The sequence below is a fragment of the Gnatocerus cornutus genome, chromosome 5 (genome assembly GCF_029298725.1).
Source record: "Gnatocerus cornutus isolate USDA-ARS CGAHR chromosome 5, icGnaCorn1.1, whole genome shotgun sequence".
NCBI classification, from domain to species: Eukaryota; Metazoa; Arthropoda; class Insecta; order Coleoptera; family Tenebrionidae; genus Gnatocerus; species Gnatocerus cornutus.
Genome location: NC_142237.1, coordinates 17,921,355 through 17,936,421, shown reverse-complemented (window position 1 = coordinate 17,936,421; position 15,067 = coordinate 17,921,355).

The window sequence follows — 15,067 nt, the reverse complement described above, 5'->3', positions numbered from 1 at the left end:
ACGGAGATAACGTACGTCCAGTCTGCAGATTGACCGTTCGCCGACTCGCTGATTGTATTTCTCTAGAGAGATGTGTGTGCACAAAGCGAGCCCTCGATGATATGATTTGGAAAATCCTGACGAATTAGACTCTCTCTCATTCTACGTTGGTGAAATTGCACGTTTTCAAAACGTTTGAATATTTGCCAGGGCTTTTACAACCGGACGAACGAGTTCGACAGAATCGCCAACTGCAACTCGTAAATTAAATGGCTAAAACCGAATTTCGTCCCGGTTAATGACTAGATACATTATTGCTGACTGGATATCTACCAATCATTTAATCAAACGGGTTGGATAAACAGTCTGGATTACGTTGGCTAAATTTAGAGTGCGAAATTGTTAAAATTCCAGAAATCTAAAACTGCGACGGTCTCTTCGATGGCTCATAAATAATTTCTGATTAAGGTCAATTTATCGCAAACATTCTTAACATCGCAACGCATAAAAATAATTTATTTAGAAATCCCATGGCTTAGAACGAACATTAAAATGATCATTATGTTAGAATTGCAAGCAACATTTACAGCTCGTAACGTTTGCCTTGAATAAACTATACTATCGACAAGCGGACGATAACTTGACGAACAGTTCTTTAGTTCCGGCTATAAAATTTAACGATCGAATTTATTGATCAATTAACATTAGATGGCGTCGCAGGTAAAAGAAACCGCAACCAACAAGCGATTTTTCCTTGTCTTCTTACTTCCATGTTAAACAGTCATTCCGCGTAACTTCCAAAACCAATCAAAAATACTTTGTTTTTGTGCGAACGCAATTTTCAAATAGGTCTACTTCAAGAGAACAGGATTCTGCACGGTAGTTTGCGTGTTTTCCAGTCTTGTGGGGCCTCGCTACCTAACCCGGCGAGTGAGCCTCCAGAGGGCTATAACGCTGCGACCGTTGAGTGATAATTATAGGTCACGTGAGGTGTAATTGTTGTCATTATTCTACTCAAATTCACTTTGTCTTTACAACTGTCTTTGAAAGTTTGCGGTTTAACTGATGTTAAGATGAGTGTTTAAGGAAGTTTTAACGAACTGGCTGTGAATAAAAGTGGCAAAGGCTGGCCCGCAATTTTATAAAGAAACTTTCATGAAAAGTAGGATTAAGTTCTAAGAAAATTCTAACTTTGATTATTGGAAATGATCTCTCTGGATTTGGACAAAAGAATTGAAGTTTTGACTGAAAACCAACAAAATTCTCTGATATTTTCTAAAGTCTGTAGTTTTTCTAAAATTATTCAATATCTACGGTTTTTTGGATTCATTTTGGTGTAAAAGATTGGAATTTTTAAGGTATACAGAATGATGAAAAAAGCTCCCATGGGTAAGCATTGTCTTTTTCTGTTGAACTACGTAAAAAATCAAAGCAAAAATAATCTAAACTTATTCCTTTTTGCAACATGTTTTTTTTTTCAAAGGAAAAACTCCCTAACACTTTGAAATACAATTTTACATTCGGCAGTTTCTGTAACTAAGCAACTAATGAGCTTTACAATGTTGCAACATTGAAAATTTTTCTTCAAAGCCAAGAAAAGGCACTTAAAAGTTTAAGAAACTTGGTTTAAAGCACTTTTTTTTATACAGAATCAGTAAAAAATCTAATCTTTAACAATGAAATTGTTATAAAAATTTTAACCACATAGAGTTTAATGGTTTAAAATGAAAGCTTTTATCTTATTTAAAAAAACACAAATTTCGTTCAGGTTTTCAATTTTCAGGAAGGAATTAGCTGCACCATGATTGGCATGGGAGCCATTTTTTCATTACCCTGTATATTTATTTTTAAAATCCTCTAAATTTGCTATTAACTATCTGAATTTTAACTGCTTCTAACTCAGTTATTTTTGACGTCGAAAGATTTTAAGCACAGTTTTTGATTTAGCATGAAAATCAGCGCAAAATGAGTAATTGGCGAATTTAAATTTTCTCAATTTAGGGGTGATTTTAAAGAAACTTTGTTCGGACAACGAAATTTAATATCGCTTTTAAATTAGTTATTTGCTTACGTACACAACATGTTTTGAGTACCATATAACTGAAGTTTGCTCTACAAATGACCGAGATATCAATCGAAGTAGATTTACATAGTTTTGTTAACACTTTTTTTTTTCAAAAAAAATAAATTTTAAAATTTCGAAAAATGTGACAGCAAATTCTTAGCAAATAAAATGCGAGAAAAACCATGGCAAAACAGCATCTCTCTGTCTGTTCAAAATCTAGAGCACCGATATTTCCAAACCATTAAAATTTTTAGCTCTAGCGACAACTCGAAATTTTAATTGGTCATAATTCAGTTATTTGTTGACGTTCGGGAAAAACTAGCATTAGCTAGCTTACAGAAAGAGATCTGAGTGAAAATTTTCTTTTTTTTCCTTTTCTTGTAAAAGTTATAAGGTTGTAGAGTTGACCAATCAGGACTCGAAAAATAATTAAAAATCTGACCGAAAACATAGTAGTTTGGTTTTGACAAAAACGAGAGTGCCAAACAACTGTCACATTTGACATGATCAGTGGCGGCACAAATGTACTTCAAACTGAATATTTAATTCAAAAAATAAATTGTATACAAAATTATAAAACCAATCAAATTGTTCTTTGTTTCGGTCTAAACTAAGACGTACCTGACAGCGTACGGTTATGTCACAAAATGTCGGGTGTTTAACAAAGTACAACACCAAGTAGTATTTTAAAACAATAGTAATTTACAACAATAATTTACAATAAATTTATTTATTTATTTTTTGTGTAACTTAAATTAATCATGATATAGGTCGAATGACTCTTAACACATGAATACTTCTCTCCCGCTTGGCCATCTCACCCGATTTTACCCTATGTTTTGAATTCTACGTGAAATTCTGCGTAAAATAATCACTTATCACTTAAATTTGCTGCGCAAATATGCGAGAAATTGCTTACCGCATCTAAATATTAAATATTCCGGAGCTTTCCGGCGACAACCCAAAACCTCAATCGCTTCTAATTTCTTGTAATAATTGAAGAAAAATAAAACGAATTAAACCGGTGGCAACCTTTTCCCAGTTTCTATAAGTAAATTTTTGCACTTCCAATGTCATTGTCATAACAAAGTCCTAAAAAGTAGCGTTTCGGTGCCATTAAAACCGTTTGTAAAGCAGATCACATTCTCTGTAAAACGTTAGACGGGCGAAGAGTGCATTATGCAAAGTGTATTTTAAAATGTAACATTATACAAATTTTATTTATTTATTTGACAATAGGCTCACGTACATCCGGAGTTGTGGTAATACAATTTGAGAATAGTGAACGGCGATCTGTCTCCGCGGTGTTCTTGAGATCTGGGGGAATAAAAGGGGAGTCCTGATCTGTCCCGCCCCTTGTCAACTCTGGAAGCTACTTTTACCTTAACAAGCGTCAAGCTCCCATATTTTTACTATATTTTAAACGAATCAGTTACTTCGTGTCGAGACAGTGGCGTATTTATCAAGTTTCAAACAATTACAGTACAAGATCAATGTAGCAGACGAGTCAAGACGGAGAAGATTCAATTTGGATCATTCTGAATATGCAAACTAGTTCCTAACTTGATTGTAACTTGGAATGAATAGCGTCGGAATTTTAAAGCAAAAATTATCTGTCCCATCAACGTTTTGTAGCGTGCAAACAATTACAGAGAGACACGAGAACGTACCCAACTCAAAAACTCCTAATAAAATATTAAAATGTAGAGATTGTGAGTTATGTAAGTTAGACCTGTACATGACTCCACCAAGTGGGCTAAACTTGGCGGACGACAAAGTGGACATTCACACGCAACGACATAGATTTCCACCACTTTTCATAATTATATCCAAACTCAACTAAAAGAATGTCTTAAAGTTACCCATCTGACTTACACGAGCAACATTTTTGTTACAAATTACTCTTAACAGTACACATTTAAACGTTATCGCAACCAAAAACATTAATGTCTCTCGATTACGTTGAAAACGACCACTACACCAGGAGTCGTCTCGTCTTTTTTTCATCGGACACTAGAATGTAGGAGAAAACGAAGAAGACTCTACGCGAATCTTGTGTAGGTACGGTTTTGTAACAGGTCACAAGGGTAGAATCTTTTCTCCGATGTACTTGTAAAAGTGGTTGGCACACTCTGGTGCCCAATTATTGCTGAAAGAGCTGACCTTTGTGAACGGAGATGCAAGAGGAAGGGAGATATTGCGCTGTTTTATTGGATTTTGTTTCAGGGGAAATAATTAAAGCTTAGGTTTATAGGTTATAAAAATTCTGAATCAGAGGTGCTAGAAAATCCATAAATCGTTATAAACTTTAAGTGGTATCTAAAGAAAAAAATTGAGTACACGTCATCTATCATATTTCATGAATTCTAAAAATTTTAAGTTTTAAAAGTTAAAAAGTTAGAGAAGGGAATCAAAATAATTCAAGAAATTGAAAAGAAATATGCTAACAACTCGGAAATCCACAAAATCGACCGAAATAAAAGTGTTTGACCCCATTTTAGTTCTCAATTTTAAACATTTTTGACTTGTAGTTAGTCAGGTGTTTATGTTCAACTGCGTAAAATTTCTAGGCTTTCAAATTTTGAGTATCAGACTACCACGCTCTTGTGAAAAGCTTTTTAATTTTTCCTGAACCTAAATTTTTTTTCCTATAATTACATATTTGTAATTTGATTAGTTATTAACATTCGATTCTTCGAATTTATAGTAATTTTCTCGGATGCTTTAGAAGTTTCTGAGATTCGAATTTCTGGAATTAGTAGGAATACTCTGGATGAGTGTCAGTTGTATAAAAGTCATGAAAAATCAGTGATACTAGGTTATTAACTTATTATAAACAAATAATTAAATTTTGTTACAGTTGACACCGGTCTACCCTAGACTCCCGATTATCCGATCTAATGTAATCTAGTCCTTGCTCGGATAAAAAAAAAACTCAGATAATGCAAACAGTGTTTGAAATAAATAATGTTACACAAAAAATCAACTTATTATTGTTTTTATTGATTGTTCAATTAAGAAAAATTTCAAATTTATTAGAATTATGTGAATTTCATGGTCTTTGTTGACTGAGTTAAATCGCAGTTATGTTAGATTTGCATACATAGACAGAACTGTAATTTCAAGAATTATCAAGATACCAGACCAAATACGGCATTTTTTGTGTAAATTATTCATTTTCTGGAAAAACTTGGATAAAATTCCGGATAAGAACGAATAATAAAGAGGAATTCAAACCACAACTGTTTAAATTTTAATTAAATCAAAACAAAAAATGCCTGCAAGATTGAAATGTTGAGTTTGCATCCTACAATAAAAATGGTGAATGCGCCGATCAACTAGTTAATACATTTTCAGGATGTAACTGAGTATCCAATTTGAAGCAGAACTTACATGAGCAAAACCTGAAAAGCTGAAAGCCCACGATATTTTTTGCCCGTGACCATTTGCAGTAAATTTGAATGATTGCCTCAGTTATAAAAGGGTCATATTACATTTTGTAGAGTAGACGAAATCGCTAGTTGAAATGGTAATTCAGAAAACACGCGTATACGAAATGACGTCTCTAAGGACAGAGTCATAAAATATGAAACAAAATTCATAAAATGACGAATCCTGCGCATCTCATCAAGACGGGTGTATCTTGATGTGTTTCAATCATCGATATTATTCCTATATTGGTGCTTGCTCCAAACTTGATGTGATGCCAACATAGGCGACACGTTACGTCTTGTTTGCATTTTATTTTCTCGAAAAAGCAGTGGAAGAGCTCCGAATACTGAAATACGTTATTACGCTAAACCTTTGAGAGCACCACGTTAAATAGAAAAATCGAGCTTGAATGTAAAAGTTGGAGAAAATAAAGAAAATTGTTGGTTTGGAGTGGAAATATTTTCACCTCTGTATAAATAATTCCCTGCGTTTGTGCTAAAGATCGTTCGACTTCTTGACGTATTTTCATAAAGCCTGGAACAAGAACGGCCAGAACAGTATCACCAGCAAAGCGTAGATATAATATAAATATGTAAAATTTCCATTTAGAAAATGGTGCGTCATAATAAATTCAACAGCGGACAGTCAGTCTGTAGATGCAAGAAGCAGTCCAGCCCCCCATTTCTATTCGTGAATTGACCCCAGCTGAGAAGTTGAGCCTTCCGGACGTGACAAAATCTCCGCAGGGACTTTAAAACACCAACTCCTCTTCACTTTCATGGGATAATGATCACAAATCGTCAAAATTATCCTGAAAGGGTTGTTGCTCTTCTAAATCTTTTAGCAATTTTCTGCATTGTTACTTTATTCGCGCAACACCACCACGGCGAAGCACATATATTATAAAATCCAATCTAAACTTCAGGAATGACAAAGTGGCGACCTTATAAATATGTGGCCATATCTAGGCGGGATTATGTCGCCATATTTTAAGGGTGTCGTCTGAGAACGTTGCAGGAGCACTTCTTAAGAAATTCCGATCCAGACTACGGAAATGCAGGGGCGAATTTACGGTTTCGTTATTAAAAATAAAGCGGTTGCGAGGGCACAATCTGAATACTCCACCAGAAATAATTACACTCAAAGAGATGACGTTGGAGAGTTGGAAAAGTACCTAAATTGATGTTGTTTTCATCGAATTCCGTCACCTCGAAGCCAGCAGCCAGTAAATCATATTTGACTTTAAACCACCCAAGAGGTCGATTTTGAATTAAATTATATCAGTAGATACTAAAACTCATACGAAATAAAATTTGGCTACATCATCAAAAATACCGGTCGTATATGTCACATACATCAATAAAATGAAATAAAACAGGTAGCTACGTCTGGGATGCGTTTAAATATTTGATGGAATTAGATTTGTACTTTGGGAGTTATTTAAAGGGTCCAAAATTAAGTAATTGCTTTGTCGCTAACGAAAATCCACGCAAAAGCAAAATACTCCAAAACAAACGGCAACGCGTTGCCAGATTTGAACCGGGCGAAATCATGTAATATTAAAATAATTTAAAGCACCACCGTCCCGCTTCGGGTAAAACTGTCATAACTAATGCATGAAGTTTGCGACATAAAATATGTCTCCGCTTATGCAGAAGAGGTAAGCTTACAGCTTTCTGAGGCGTAGCATCACGAGCTTTCGAGGCACTCGGGATTTGTCATGAAACGTTTCGACGGTCACTGGAAACACATGTTCTCAACATGTATTAATACCAGGTAAAGAGTTTTATTTCTACAAAAACGAATTATGTAATGGGAATGGAAATCTAAAGTGTCATGGGTAATATTTCCTTGGTATTCTACGCAAAAATGCAAATGAGCTATGATAATATGTTATAATTATTCATTGAAACGCTTCGTTAGAAAATAAAACTGAAAATCAAAAATGTAGAAATGTCACGCCGCCACTGCACAATTTTATCATTCACGTAGATGTTTAAGCGACAGAATTTCGCCTTTTAGAGTTATTGAAAAGTGCGATCGCATATCTCGGGTTGATAGTAAACTGGGAAGATGTCCGTAGCAGGTCTCTGGAGATTCGTCCGTTTCCATATTTGTAAGGTTTTCATCCTTCAGAGACCAATGCTAGTAATAATAATAATGTGATATTAAAAACACGACTTGGAAAGGTTCGGAAACATATAAATTTAAAAACAGTTCTGACGATTTTCTTTTTCGCCTCGTCTCCTCTCAAAATATGGATCACGTTTCTGTAATCTATAAGTCGAAATATAGCAGGTCTGTCATTTCGCTTCATGACATATTCAGAGCAACCAACCTATATCAGACTAACCGATACATGTCCCTCAGTTCACGTCTCAACAGGGACCCTTCTCCTAAACAGATATTTCAAGAGATACAAAGATATGACAATTTTTGATACCAACTTTTAAGCATAGAACACTCGGGACCACTTCACGACCGAAGAGTTTTCAGATGCCAGTTTTATATGAAATACTTGTGGATTATTAATAAAGCGTCAATATCGTACCGAAATTTATGGTTCGTGCCCAACCCAATCATTTTGGCACGAATTTTTGAGCGATGTTAGTTGCATACCTACTCGACAAAACTAATCGCATTTAATTTAAAACAGTCTCTAATTTGCTAAACGAAAGAGTGACAAGAACTTTACATTTAGTTATTTAGTTGTAAACTTGTAATTTTATGTACAACAAGGGACGCTTCGAAGGGTAATATGCAAATACCCTAAAAATGTGTCATCTGTCTCTCACGGTCGCGTGTCCTATGTAGAAAAACGAGAAAACTTAATGAAATTAGAACAAAATCAGATAAAGCATGTTGAAAACATTATGGGACATATGTGTTACCATCTATTACTGACGTCAAAACAAACTTTCATAACATAATTAAGGGAATGAAAAAGAAATTTGTTTTTGGAATGTACGAATTACAACACCCTTAACACGTGCGTACTTTAGAACGGGATTGCTAATATTGACTGCTCAAACAGCCCTAAGCATATTGGGGGTATGTTGCGGTAAATCGTCATGGATCCTGTCAATCGTCAGTGTAAGCCAGGATTATCCCTAGCCAATCACGGGGCTATTGTTTGCGGTGTGAACTGTAAGCTGCCTTAGTCCATGAAATTTTAGGTATAGAGAGGACAATAGAGGCTGCTGCTGCAATATGTGATGCTAATAAATAATATTTCAAAAAAACATGATAGTACGCAGGGTGTGTAGCAATTTGAAGAAGAGAAGTTTCCACCTGTTTCGTGAAACGCGTTATTATTATTCACAAAAGCTGAAATTAAAATATTCCAATGGAAATTGGCTAAATTGGCTCTTTTTGTTTAACAAATATTTGCTAAAATGGTCAGATTATGAGATTGGCCGCTCAAAAATCTGTAACTTTCAAAATACCTAAATAAGTTTAGACCTTAAAGCAATCAAACAGCATTGTAATAACAGTTTACTTCCGCTATAAAACAAAAAATCTCAAAATTTTGAGATTAGCCTTTCTTGCACTAAGGTTGTTTGCAAATTTATAAATATTTTAGTCTTCTCAAATATAAATATTGCATTTACTTACATAAAAAAGAAGTACTTTTTCTGATTTCCTCCATTTACAAAAAACTTGAAAGCAAAACACAATTGAAATTGTTGTTAAAAATCACACACAACACAACCACCATATAAAAAACAATTGTCTTATGAAAAAAGTGATACCAACATATAGTGGCAAATGAAAAAAACTCCCAGAGAGACAAAAGTATCATAATAAAATTTAAATTTAAATAAAAATACGTCTATTAAGAAACTCTTAATGTTCTTTGAGTCAGTTTTTACAAATTGTATTATAAGAATGAGTTCAATTTAAGCCAGTTGGGTTTGAATTTTTTGAGAGCTGGTAGTTTAATCCAAATTTTTATCGATAAAAAAATAATGAGAGCTCCTTATTGCTATATAGACTCCTTCCAAGCTTTTATTCTTTTTAAAATATTAACCGAATCTTGATTTTATTTATTTGGTAACCTAGATTTAGTAACTTTAGTAGCAAATAGTTGGTGCAGTTCTGGTGACATTCAAATGTGACGTAGAAGACTGAAAAAATTTAAACTTTTTTGAAATATTTGGACCCATTTCACCATGAAGGCATCCGAAATCGTACTTAGTGAGTAATTATCTTTATTTTGATCCAATTTGCAGCAAGTTTTATGTACAATTTCTGGCCTAACTTGACTTAACCTCACTTAATTGAAATATGGAATATAGTTAAAAATTTGCTACCAGCAGAGCTTCAAAAGCAGCAATGGTTTATCAATTGCGACTTTTACAATACGTGACTTATTCTTTTTGGTAAGATCTGTATGGCTTAAATTTGAGGTTATATTACTTCGGGGAAAAACATGAATCAAGAAAACAAAAAGAAGTAGCTCTACTGTAGTTATCGTTGCTCATTTTCTCTTTTGTATGTTTTTTGCTCAGCAATAGAAGTGGAACAATATTCCTCCATAGAGTTTAATTATTAGGTATCCCCAAAATAAACAACGTGAAAACACAAAAAAACACTTAGCTAATAAACCGTCCATATGCTAATCCGCTCATTACCAAAACCTCTAATTAATAAATCGCATAGTAACAAATTATACCTCGATATTTCATGTCGACAGGACGACACCTAAGGGACAGAAAAGGGTTAGGCGACAGGGCAGGACTCAATTCCGATGAGACCTAGTCGAACTTTCATCACAGCGTCTCTCGCTTTCATTAGCACATTGTCACAAGGTAGAAAAAGACAATGAATTTTTTCATCATAAGCAATATTGTGTAAAATCTCACGCACATGCAGTTATATAAGACCAGCCCATACACATTTTAAAATATTGGATATAATAGAGTTGAATTTAATCAGTACAACGTGTATGGATGTGTGATAAGGCTGTCATTTTAAAAGAACGATAGCACCTACGGGATAACGTTGTTTTCCCAATAGAAATATGTTAAATTTATACGCATATTTGCATTATAATGTTATTTCGTGGTGAATTGCATTACGGGATAATAACGGAATTGCTTTGTGACAACATTAACCAACGGCGTAAACGGATCAAGGAGAAATACTCGATCAATTAGAATGACTGATCCTTGATCATTAAAAATAGATGTTCCAGCACTTAAAGCATTTGGGCTGTTATGTTGTGACTTTGGTGGACCTTGTCGTTAATATTATAATTTTTTGGCCACAGACATATTTTTTTGTTTCTCCTGTAATTGTAATTACCGAGCGAGTTAACGACAGGGTCCTTTTAAAAGGTGGGGTCAAGCCACCGGCGCTAAACCACCGCGAGCCCATTCACACAAGGGTCGGAGGCGTTAAGCAAATATTCACAGACTTCCGATGAAGGGGGTCTTCGCGTAAAGCTATAAGGGTCGCGCCCCGAACTATATAATTAACCTTTTTATTACACAACCCTTCAGGAAGAAGAAATAATAATCCGACTTGTGTGTAATTGCATATACGAGTAGGGAAAACGTTTACTAATTTAATGAAACGCATTAGAGACTTTACTGTTTTATTCTAATTTCTGAAACTGGTTCGTATAAGTGTTATTTTACACTTGACGATTATGATTACTTCGCCTTCTGCCACTTGCTTGGCATGGACGTTTAACTGGATAACACTGTTTTTTATTGAGCCGTTAAATATGGAATTAAAGCTAACAAAACTCTTTAAAAAAATATAGGCGTGGAGTAATTAATGCTATGGAAGAGAAAATATAAGTGCGTTATCAGTACAGAGTACTCTATTTCATATTGCAACGGAAATGAAGTAACCTAGCCCGGCAAATTTAAAAAAATCCTTATTGTATTAGTATCAGCTTTTGTGTGGAAAGTTCGCCGAGTCGCATCACTTTAATTGCCATTATAAAATTAAAATCGTCAAGTGTTTACTGACTTTCCATCATGGGAGATGGTAAAGTAATCACGTAATGAGGAGAATCAATCGTAACCTGACACCAATCAGTTAATAATCCCGATAATGCGTAAACACGATCCCGGCGCCCCCTTGTGACCGTATCGGGTTTATTAGGTTAGTCTACCTTGTTGAGTTACCTGCACGCGTTAATGAATTGGACAATCTATTAATGGTGTAAATTCCTCCAATTCAAACTGAAGGAGAAGTTCGCTTGTCCGATGAAAAATCGAATTTTTGAAGAATGACCCTTGGGGTATTGGGGATGGGGGCAGTTGATATTTATGAACAGTCACTGAGGTATGTAATAATCTGAGGCCGGATTTAATTTGGCGGACTGATTTCACACTGCCTCTGCAGAACTGTAGTTAATCACTCTCCCGGTTGCTAACGCTGTTACCGCCTCCACCCCCAACGCAAACCAGTGCGGTGCAAAAAATTTGTGCAAAAGGAAATAACAAATTTTAACACAACCAGGAGCGAAAAAAGTGTACCAAAGTCATCCAACTTGATAATCATTACATTATGACTGATTCAACAGAATTTTGTCTCTTCTCTCAAAACCAAAACTTCACGCAAAGTACGACTGATTTTCGCTTGGTAAAGTTTCCAGAACACGCGCTTCATAAAAGAATTTTAATTTGTCTTAGCTGCACTCTTTCTAAAAATCAGATTGTTCACTCCGCCAATGGTTTGAGCCCTATATTTGCTCCAGTGGGAGTTCGCATACCTCCCTGGGATAAGTAGCTTCATAAACAGCTCCTGATAAATGGGAATTCTAGCATGTACATTCTCTGCAAATTGCATCCCGCTATTGCATAAATTGAACCCGATAAACCATCCGAACGGCTGCCATCCTCAACTAAATACTAAATCAGCTTTAGGTGCGCACTAATTATTGGCGTTAACAATTTTGATGTAGGGGAAAATTGATATCGATGCTGATGGGTGTGGTATCGAGCGATCTACATATGAGCAATTCTGGCATATTTTGTTAGGAGTTGCAAGTCTTCGACTTTCAATTGGGAAATTTTTGAAGTAAGTTGCAGCTGCACTTTACTTTTAAGCTTATTTTCATGTAAGTAAGTTTCTTAAGTTTTTTTAAAGCTTTTGTTTAGATGTATAGCTTATTTAACCCGGCGCATCCACCATTTTTAGCAAATAAAAAATTGGGTTTTATATTTCTGAAACTGTTAAAGCCGAGAGAAAATGTTCCTAGAAATAAGGAAATTAGTTCAAAATGTAAAAAAATGTAGGCATCATCTAAAAAGGTTTAAATTCTTGTTGTAAAAATCAAAGGGTATGCATTTATCAAATTTTAAGACAAATCTAAAGAGGGCTGTAATTTTTTTACCTACACAAACTTGGAAATTTTGGTAAAGGCTGGGCAAAATCTGGCCTCAGAAATTGGCGCAGCTTTTAGTATTATTAAAAACCAAACCCGAAGCAAAGCAATAAGTGAAATTTTAAAGTTTCGAGATTGAGCGAAGGAAGATAAATAGTTGTCGGTGGTGTGCATGTTTTTATAATGTTTCAATCAGTTTGATGGGAAACTCGCAAGTGGGGTATCAGGTTGAGATTTTTTCGAGGAACGATTTAAGGGAAAATAAATGTGTACGGGTAACAAACCGGCGGAGTAATTTCACATGTGTTAAAAATAAAGAAACGCAAGTGAACCAGTAGCATTCAAAATGTATAAAGAGCGGGTAACAAAATGCAAATTGTAATTACCAGCGCACGGGGGCGGCGGATAAAATTTTACGTCAAGTCGTTAGAAGGCTAGTAAAGAATTAATCAAGCAACATTTTGCTCGCAAAATCATATACACGTTAGTATCTCTAAAATTCTAATTGTCCGCCTCGCCCAAGCTTGTTACCAATGAAAACACAAATTCGTATGCAGAATTGCGAAACGCAATTAGCCCGCTGAAGAAATCTACTCGTTTGCTTTGTTTAATCGCGAGCGCCAGGATTTTCCCTCTCATTTTCCAGGTCCATATTAGCGAAACTTTGCATGTTTAATGAAAATTTGCCGCTAAGTAACATTACAGTTTTACACTCGACTGTCCGCTTATTTTCATACGCTTTTTTTAATGGTAATTGCTTCATTTTTACGTCATATTAAGCGCTTACTTCACCATTATAGGGAGGGGAGGTGGGGCAGTGGCGTTGATGTTATATTTATGATGTGGCTGTAGATATGAATCTTTTTGGAATCTCGAAACAGCATTTTTAGGTCTATTAACATAACGCACCCTCAGCAAAGTGGAAAATACAGCTGATAGGTATCCGAGATAGCAACCTTTAGACAATCACTTTAATGAGATATTTAAATTGGAGTATGAAGTCTAATGGGATTAGTTCAAGTAGTGGCCACTCCCGCGCGTCGTTTTTTATCGCCGGGGACATTTAAAATTGATCGTAATATTTTTCGCTCTTTTTTTAATATTTAAATGCAGTCAGTGAAACCTGCTGAAACCATTAGTTCGGTTGTTGCGACGTGAAAAGTGTAAGTAAAGGCTTCCAAGAGTCAAACCGACATGAAAAAATCGCCTGCAATCTTTCAGAATCTTTATATTACGGTTGTTCAGACTTAAACTTATGTTCTGTCAGTGTTTTCTATGCAATGTATTTGTAATAGAAACGCGTCCTGAATTATTTAAATATGCTGATTTTTGCTATAAACATTTTTCAGGGGACAAATTGCCGCCTTAAACAAACAGCATGCGCTTCCAGACGTGAATTATTAATATTTTCGTCTAATATCCAAGTCCCCGTTTTAGTCCAACAAAACAACTTCACACTTGATGGGGGATTTTATGGAAGTTAGTCCGTATGTATTTTAGCGTTTTGTTGTCGTAAAGCAACTAAAAATAATCAATTCAATTCGAATCCAAGGGGTGCTAAATAAACGTAGAACCAGCAGGCGACAGTAAAAGTTAAGACGTTATACATATTGATAGATCAATTGGATTCGAAACGATTACTCGATAAAGACGGCCTCTAGGGGAGGCGGTACTCCATTGGGGTGATCCATAGCACGGTGGAGCCCCTTCTATAGCCATTTGTATTCCCTTTCCTATCCGGAAAATCTATTACACGGCCTACTGCAATTGCAACGTTGAGTTCATTGAAATATGGAGAAAAAAGAGAACGGTGCATAAAATATGGGAACAAAACGAATGGCGGAACGAATAGGTATTAGAAGACACTATACTTACTTGTTTTATGCCGTTTTAAAGTCTGTTTTATGCCATTGCTAAACTGAATTAACCATTCGGAGCACTTTCTAGTCGAGACTATTTGCAAAAAATGTGGAGTTATGACTGCATGTTTTATTAAAATCGGACTAGTTTTATTTTTTCTCGCCAGGCAGACTTTGAAATTTGAAACCTGTTGGTAGTTCTGGCTGTCTACAAAAAAATTTTTCTTTGATTTTGTTTATAGGACCTCTAAAATGTCAAAATCAGTGACAGCGCCACCAACACGTAAGAAATGTGTTACTGCAGAAACGAATTCACTTTTATTCAGTTTCTGTTCTGTTTTTATAATGATACTGCCCAATCACGTGGTTGTAGAAAAAAAAATGTCC